The 8,265-nt window shown below is 37.7% G+C and overlaps 1 long non-coding RNA gene across 1 annotated transcript in view; it reads right to left on the bottom strand.

The window, feature by feature from the left end:
• Positions 1 to 1,005: 1,005 nt before the first annotated feature.
• LOC111751740 (uncharacterized) overlaps positions 1,006 to 8,265 on the bottom strand; it is a 120,941-nt gene continuing 113,681 nt past the window's right edge. The window contains exon 3 of the long non-coding RNA XR_002786827.2: positions 1,006 to 2,932. This is a non-coding gene — a long non-coding RNA (uncharacterized LOC111751740). The remainder of the gene's footprint in view (positions 2,933 to 8,265) is intronic.

The following is an 8,265-nucleotide window of genomic DNA, read 5'->3' as shown; positions in this document are numbered from 1 at the left end:
ACTGGAACCTCCCACTTTTGGTTAGCAGCTGAGCACATTAGCCATTTGCACCATCGAAGGACTTCCCAGACTTTCACATTAAAAACAAAAACTTGCCATCGAGGTGATCCCGACTTACAGCGACCCTATAGACTTGCACATAGATAGCTTATTTTTATTATTTGGAACTCAGAAGGGTTTCCTGACCCTCCCACAAAATAAGTTGTCCCATTTTATTTTTTATACCACTTATCATTGATGGAAATTGTCTTTTTCTTTAAGTATATAATTTTTATTGCACTGTCCTCTTCACTAAATATCGACTCCTAAAAGAAAGACTTGTCGAAGTTATACAACATTCTACACGAGAACATAAAACAGTGTCTAGCTCAGAGTAGGCCTTCAGTAAAAACGTGTTAAGTAAAAGAATCCGTAAGTGATTGATAGATGGGTGGAACTTATTCCCTACTATTATTCTTAAATTCCTCAAGTAAACAACCATTTGATATTTCTGAGATTTAGGCAGTGACTTTATATTGCATTAGGTTCAGCTGGTATATAACTTACTCTGAGTTGTAAGTTAGGCACGTTTAATGGTCACATCAATCCTTAGGCTATTTAGTACACTAATGTATTAGTGGCCTGACAGAACTGACAGAGCTTCTTAAGTACCTTTTTATGGCTCGAAAGGTGCTGATAACAGAGAGAATCTGGCACATCGTATTTACTACAGTTAACACCTGTTTTGTTCTGGAATGTTAAAATGAGTTCTCTTTTCCAAAAGTATTCTGGATTTACACAACATAAGGGAAGTCAGCACAACTGAACTAAACCAAAAGCTAAGAAGTTTCCTGAATATAACCAAACACTTCGAGGGACAGAGTAGCAGGGGCAGGGGCCTGGAGACCATAGTTTCAGGGGACATCTATGTCAATTGGCATACCAAAGGTTATTAAGAAAATGTTCCACATCCCACTTTGGTGAGTCACGTCTGGGGCCTTAAAAGCTAGAGAGTGGCCATGAAAGATACATCAAACTGATCCTAACCCACCTGGAGCAAAGCAGAATGTAGAACACCAAAGACTTAAGGAAAATATTAGCCCAAAAGACAGAAAGGGCCACTTAAACCAGAGACTCTATCTGCCTGAGACCAGATGAACTAGACGGTACCTGGCTACCACCAATGACTGCCCTGACAGGGAACAAAACAGAGAGTCCCTGACAGAGCAGGAGAAAAGTAGGGTGCAGAACTCAAATTCTAGTAAAAAGACCAGACTTAATGGTTTGACTGAGACTGAAGGAACCCCGGAAGACATGGCCCCCGGTCTCTCTGTTAACCCAGAACTAAAAGCATTCCCGAAACTAACTCTTCAGACGAAGATTAGACTGGACTATAAGATATAAAATGATACTCATGAAGAATGTGCTTCTTCTTTCAAGTAGATACACGAGACTAAATGGGCAGCTCCTGTCCAGAGGTGAGATGAGAAGGCAGAAGGGGACAGGGAGCTGGGTCGAATGGACACAGGAAATCCTGGGTGGAAAGAAGGAGCGTGCTGTCACATTACAGAGAGAGCAACTAGGGTCACATAATAATGTGTGTATAAATTTTTGTATGAGAAACTAACTTGAGCTGTAAACTTTCACTTAAAGCACAATAAAAAAAAAATTCAACAACAAGACAGAAAAATAAAATTCTGGATTTAAAAAGCGGATTCTTAAAGGTATTAGCCATGATCTCTTATTAAAATGCATAAATAATTGATCAAACTCAGATTATTCAGTCTTCCAGCAAAAGTATGCACTTATTTATATGTATATACTTTATACACACACACACACACATCCGTACGTAAGAATGCCATGCCTTAATGAATTTGCTGTGTGCGTGAAACTTTCTGCAGTATATAACACATCCGTGGTAAAATAGGTCAGTCGGTGGGAAACTCCTCAGCTTTGAAATCTTTATCAATACAATGCTGTCCCCGCATCACCTCTTGCCTAAAAGCTTCAAAACGGAGCCTTGTGAGGAATGTGAAACAAAGTAAAAATCCCAGCTCTTGTGTGGCAAGTTAAAGCACCGCTCTAGTCTGGGGCTCTGGTGTCATTTTAATAGGGACACATTCTTGTGGCCAAAACAGTGCTTCTAGATTGTCTGCTCTGAATGAAAAAGGATTTTCAATATGTGTTTTCACAATGAGTGTTAGTTGGGATTTGGTTGCATATTTTATCCAAACTGTGAAAAGCCGATGTTAGCAATTCAATATTCTAGCAATGACCTAAATGGCATGCTTCCTTTTTTTTTAGTCACATGATGGGGGAACATTCTTTAAAACACCCCATTAATACCAAGCTTATTTTTTATCTCTGAGTTTATTTCCACATACCTTTCCCCCACACTGGGCACAGCTCCTGCACCCTCCTCACTCTTGTTATCAGTAAAGCTATGTCCATGTCAGATAACTAGAAAACTAGGCTAGTTAGAAGCAAGTAATAGAGAGGTTTTGTGCAGGAATAATTGTGGTGGCTCGGATGTTCCCTGAGCACTCTTGGGAGTAAATGTTCATTTCTGCAAGTCTCTAATACAAACCTTAGCAACCGTAGGGTCTCATCTTTCTCAGATTTACTTCCTCTCTCCCAGGTCATTTGTGCTCCTAAAAAACTGATTTCTCGGTCAAGTCTGTAGCAGATGTGGCTTTATTGTTTGCTAACATTGCACTTACAAAACAGCCGGCAGAGCCTGACTTCTGTCAACAGGGTCTATGGGTTACGGCACAAGCTGGGAGTCTTTCCCCAGCTCTAGTCAATAACTCCCTTTAGGCACGTTGTTTAATGTCTTCAGTTTCTACATGTATAAATCGGAATCCAGGATAATACACATCTGAGTTCTTTGAAGAAAAGGCCACATTCATGTTTCTCAAACTCTGTCCTTGCAGGGGATCATTCTTCTGAACTGCAAGATAACAGAAAGATCCATCATTTAAAAATAACCTTTGCTTGTTTAGTGGGAAGAGTGTTTATAGACCCATGCTTTTTAAATAAGTCTTTAGTGCTCCAGTATGCAACTTTCTCTTTTAAAAATTTTAAGTGTTTTCCAAAACTTGAATTCATTTGTACTCAAAGACAGATTATAAAGGTACATTTTTGGAGATAGCACGTATTATCAATTTATTTTACTAATATATCTATATATAGCTTATTGTATCTACATCACCCATGCTGGTCAAACTGAGCAAAATGAATTATTTATTATTTGCTTTAAGGTTAAGTGAGGCTCAAGACAACAGTTTTTGAGCACAACCCAGTGCAAAGAACAATGGAGGTATAAAAACAATAGGACATGGTCTCTTCCCCTAAAGGCTTGATAATCCAGGAGGGGACACAGACTTGTACAGCCACATAAAGGAAGGACTAAATTGAAATGCAAACTTACCTGAGTCCAGGATTGACTGTTAACACAGACGAAGAAATCAAGAAGAAAATGACTTTTAAGGTAGATAATGAACGAAGAATTGAACGTCAATACCTAAAGCAATAAGGAGTGACGCTGGGGCAACAGTTAAAACTCACCTACTAACCAAAAGGTTGGTCACTGAAAACCAGCAAGTGGCACCGGTACCACAGAAGAAAGGCCTGGTGATCTGCTCCCTAAAGATTATAGTCAAAAAAATCCTATGAGGCAGTTCTGCTCTGTCATATGGAGTCACTATGAGTTGAAAATGGACCCCATGATGCCTAATAACAACATCACCTAAAGCGATGACTTTGAGCTTTAAATGGAGTAATGATTACAACACCATGATAAACGGAGAAAACATTGACGTTGTCAAGGATTTCATTCTACTTGATCCACAATCAATGCCCAGGGAAGCAACAGTCAAGAAATCAGATGACGTATTGCACTGGGAAAATCTGCTGCAAAAGACCTCTTTAAAGTGTTAAGAAGTAAAAATTGTCACTTTGAGGACTGAGGTGCACCTGACCCAAGCCATGGTATTTTCAATCGCCTCATATGCTGGACAATGAATACAGAAGAAGGGAGAAGAATTGATGCCATTGAATTACATGTTGGCAAAGAATAGTGAATATATAATGGACTGCCAGAAGAACACACAAATCTGTCTTGGAAGAAGTACAGCCCGAATGTTCCTTAGAAGCAAGGATGGCGACACTTCGTCTCACATACTTTGGACGTTATCAGGAGGGACCAGTTTCTGGAGAAGGACCTCATGCTTGGTAAGGTAGAGGGTCAGAGAAAAAGAAGACCCTTGAAAAGACGACTGACACAGTGGCTGCAACAATGGGCTAAAATATAGAAACGATTGTGAGGATTGCAGAGGATGGGCAATGTTTTGTTCTGTTGTACATAGGGTCACTATGAGTTGGAAACAACTTGACAGCACCTAACAACAACGACTGCAATATTCATTTTAGGAATTCTGGTTTTTGTCATACTGTACTGTTTTTAAATACTAAATGGTACCATTGTTTATAGTATACTACTCTTATTTCCAAGTTATTGAAAATCTGTAATTCAGATCATTTACATCTTGAAACTCTTGCTACAATTAAATTTTCAAATCAAACAAAAGCATGTTTATTTAGAAAGGCTTTGACCACATCCCTCACCTGTTTGAAACTTTTCCAAGGTATTTTATTGTTGCTTGCTTTAATTTCCATTTCTGGGGTTTATGTTTATTGGTCTCTTGCATTTCCTTCCAGGGGACAGGGGAAGTTGGGAAAACTTCCAGGGGAAGTTGGGAGTGTGTAATGGGAGATTAGGGAAGGAAAGAGAAGAAAAGTGGGATTGCGTGATAGAAAGGAGGAAGAGCCCCGGGGCCCATTCTGAAGTTTTTCTCTGGAGCCTGACCTTCTCTTTTCCCTCAGAGTTAGATTCTCTCATCAAAGCCATTCTCCAAGGCTCTAAACTCTCCTCAGTAGGATAATTTATGTTAGCCACCAGCTTCTTCCCCAATCTCCTGCCTAGGAGAACAGAAGGAGGGACTCTCAGGCCTGGAGACTTGTGGAACATTTGAGTAGAAAACAATGTACTCACAGCTCACTGTTCTATAAGTGTGCCACACAAACTAAATACCAAAATTCCCACATCTTTGTTTCATTCCATCATTACAATCACCACAAGAGAATTATTAATATAAATACTTGAGTCATTGACAGCACTTCGTGCTGGATCGAATGTGTATGGGGAGAGGAAAAGTGAGGGTTGTGGAGAAAACAATACTGGACTGAGGATAAAATTAAAGATAAAAGAGAAGTTGTTTAATGTACATGACTGAGAATTTGGTGATGTCATGAACCAAAATAAAATAGGGAGGAAGTTTGATGTGGCAGGGAGAAAGACAGTTTTGGTTTCAGACATGTGGAACTTAAAGTATCATTTCGTTACTCATGTGGAAATGCTCAAGTTGGAAATTCAGGTCTGAAATTCTAGGGAAATACATAGGCTTTAGGCTTTTGCATTATTGGCATAAAAATATTTGAATGCTAAGAGTGAATAATATCTCCAAAAAAAGAAATGTAGACAGAGGAAATAAAAAAAGGCCATGAACCTTGGAAACATCTATATTTAACATAGTGGTTGAAAAGGAGTACGGTAAGGATCAGAGAATTGTTGAGTAGAACTAGAAATGTGCTACAAAGAGAAGCCATTAATAAGAGTAGGGTTGCCAGATAAAATTCTGGATGTCTAATTGAGTTTGAGTTTCAGATAAACAATGATAATTTTTTGGTATAAGTGTGTCCCATGAAATATTAATCTTTGAGTCATACTTATACTAAAAAAAGTATTCATTGTGTATCTGAAATTCAAATTTAACTGAATGTTCTGTTTTAATTTGCTAAATATGGCAACTCTAAATAGGAGGCCATTCAATTTGGAAATTACAAGGTTACTGCAACCTTTGAAAGATCAGTTTCCAAGGGAGTCATGGAGGAAGCTAGATCAACAAAGGATAAGGAGTGATTATGAGAAAAAGGAGACATGTGCAGACTACTTTTTCCAGAAATATAATGCTTGGAGGAGAGAAATGTGCCACTATTTGACTTTTCTAGGCTTTTTAGATATGCCCTTAATGATGACAGGATTCAGCTAAATAAATGAGTGAATCTATTTGGTTAAAATTAGTATGTTGTCATCTCAACAGATTCCTCTGGAGAGTCTGTCAGGAATCATATTCCTACTATTTTGCCTTTTAAGATAATTAACACAAATGAACCATTTCTAATGTTTATGCTTGAATAAAAATCTAAGTATTATAATTGATCTATTTTTACTTCTTTAAATACTAAGCAGAGAATATTTGTTTACCTAGGTGAGAATATTAAAGAAGATAACAGACCCTATCAAAAGAAATTGAAAAGGCAAACAACAAACTAGATCTTTGCAACACACATAACAAAGCGTTCATATCCAGTATATATAAAGAACTCCTAAAAACAGACAAGAAAAAGTCAACAACCTAATGGCAAAATACAGACAAAATGAACAGACATTTGACCAAAGAGGAAACATGAGTGGCCAATAAACATATAATCAGAAGCTCAACATTTTTAGCAACCATGGAAAATAATAATCAATCCACAACAAGATACCATTTCACCCCCACTGAATTGGCAAGGATGTAAAAGTCGCACTATCCCAAAGGTTGGAGAGAATGTGGAACAGTAAAGACTCTCATCCACTATTGGTAGGAGTGTGAATAGATTCACCAACTTTGAAAAACAATTTGGCATTATCTTTACTTTTTCAGATACTCATATTCCACTAACCATAAATTCCACTTTCTACACCCTAGAGAAAAATCTTGCTTGTGAACACCAGGACACATACACAAGAACGTTCCTGGTAGCCTGGGAACAACCTGGCTGTCAATTGAAAAAGAGTAAACAAATCAATCTTGGTATATTTATACAATTGATTACTACAACAGAAAAAATTAATCAGCTACGTGCATCAATACGATTGAATCTCACAAATAAAATTCTGGACAAAATAAACCACAGAAGAGCAAATATAATATTACACCTTTCTTACAAGGTTATTAGGGATACATAGGTGTGGTCAAACAGTAAAGAAAAACATGAGAATGACAAGCACAAATTCAAGATAGTACAAGACAATCATGTATCGCTTACGGTCCACGATTCATTCTGTGAACTAGGACAGTATGTGATTTGGACTCTGTGTGATCGTGCTTAAATCGCAAGCAAAAGCATTCAGTGATTTCCCATCTTCTGCTGTTTAATAACCTTTTGTTTCCCTTCTAAACTGGTACTTCTCTTTTGCCTCTTGCTGGTACAAATTTCTCAATGGAAATTTCAAACCTTCACTTTCCTCAAATGTTCCATTTTCAACTCTCTTCCACTTCTCAGAGTAAATAGAAACCGTCAAACCAACAGTTGCATAAATTTCCTATAGTTACAGTGAAACCAATGCAATCCCTCCTGCCTTAAGCCAGTTTCTTCACCTATACTCTAAATCCCAACTCTTCTCATCTTCTCAGAGCCAATTTACACTATAAAGAAGAGACTAGAGAACAGCAGATGCCAAGACATGCATGGACACTATGTCACTAAATGTAACAGAATTTTTTTTCTCATATTTCTTGAACTTTCACCACCATTTGAAAGTGCGTATCTGGGGAAAAAAAAAAAATCATGAATCTCCCTCTACCTATCATTCCCACTTCTCAGGCCTTTACATGTTTGGCTCCCTATACTTTCTCTGTATCTGCAATTGGACTTTGCCCAGAAGGACATTATGGAGTGCATGACTGTAGTTACCTCTAGAGTGCGCGAGAGTGAGAAATAACTCAGAGAGCTTCAAAGGGATTTGAAAATTTGTCTTTCTTAAGCTAGGTGGTAAACACAGGGGTATAAATATTATTGGTATCACTTATTCTTACTTTAGATTTATTATTTGCATGTATGAAATATTTCATAATTTTTTATGTTAAAAGGGAAATGCATATAAATTTTTATTATCAACTGATTTTCCCAGAAACTGAGTTGATTTGCACAAAGATTAAAAATGTGTAACACACACTATTTAGCCCTCTTCTGTCAACGTATGATGAAAGATGTGTCTTAACCCAGCATGGGTTTAGAGCATTCCTAACACTACATATATTCAGCATAGCTGTGAAGTTGTTGCAACAGTACTAATCACTGGCCTTAAAACTCTGCTTTGTGTTTAAGATTGAGCCTTTTAGAAACTACCCCACCCAGAATGTTTCACAGACTCTCCAAAACATGTTTTTCAACTGC

The sequence above is a fragment of the Loxodonta africana genome, chromosome 1 (genome assembly GCF_030014295.1).
Source record: "Loxodonta africana isolate mLoxAfr1 chromosome 1, mLoxAfr1.hap2, whole genome shotgun sequence".
Classification (NCBI taxonomy): domain Eukaryota; kingdom Metazoa; phylum Chordata; class Mammalia; order Proboscidea; family Elephantidae; genus Loxodonta; species Loxodonta africana.
Note: the sequence above shows the minus strand (reverse complement) of the source record. Positions and strands in the feature narration are given on the sequence as shown.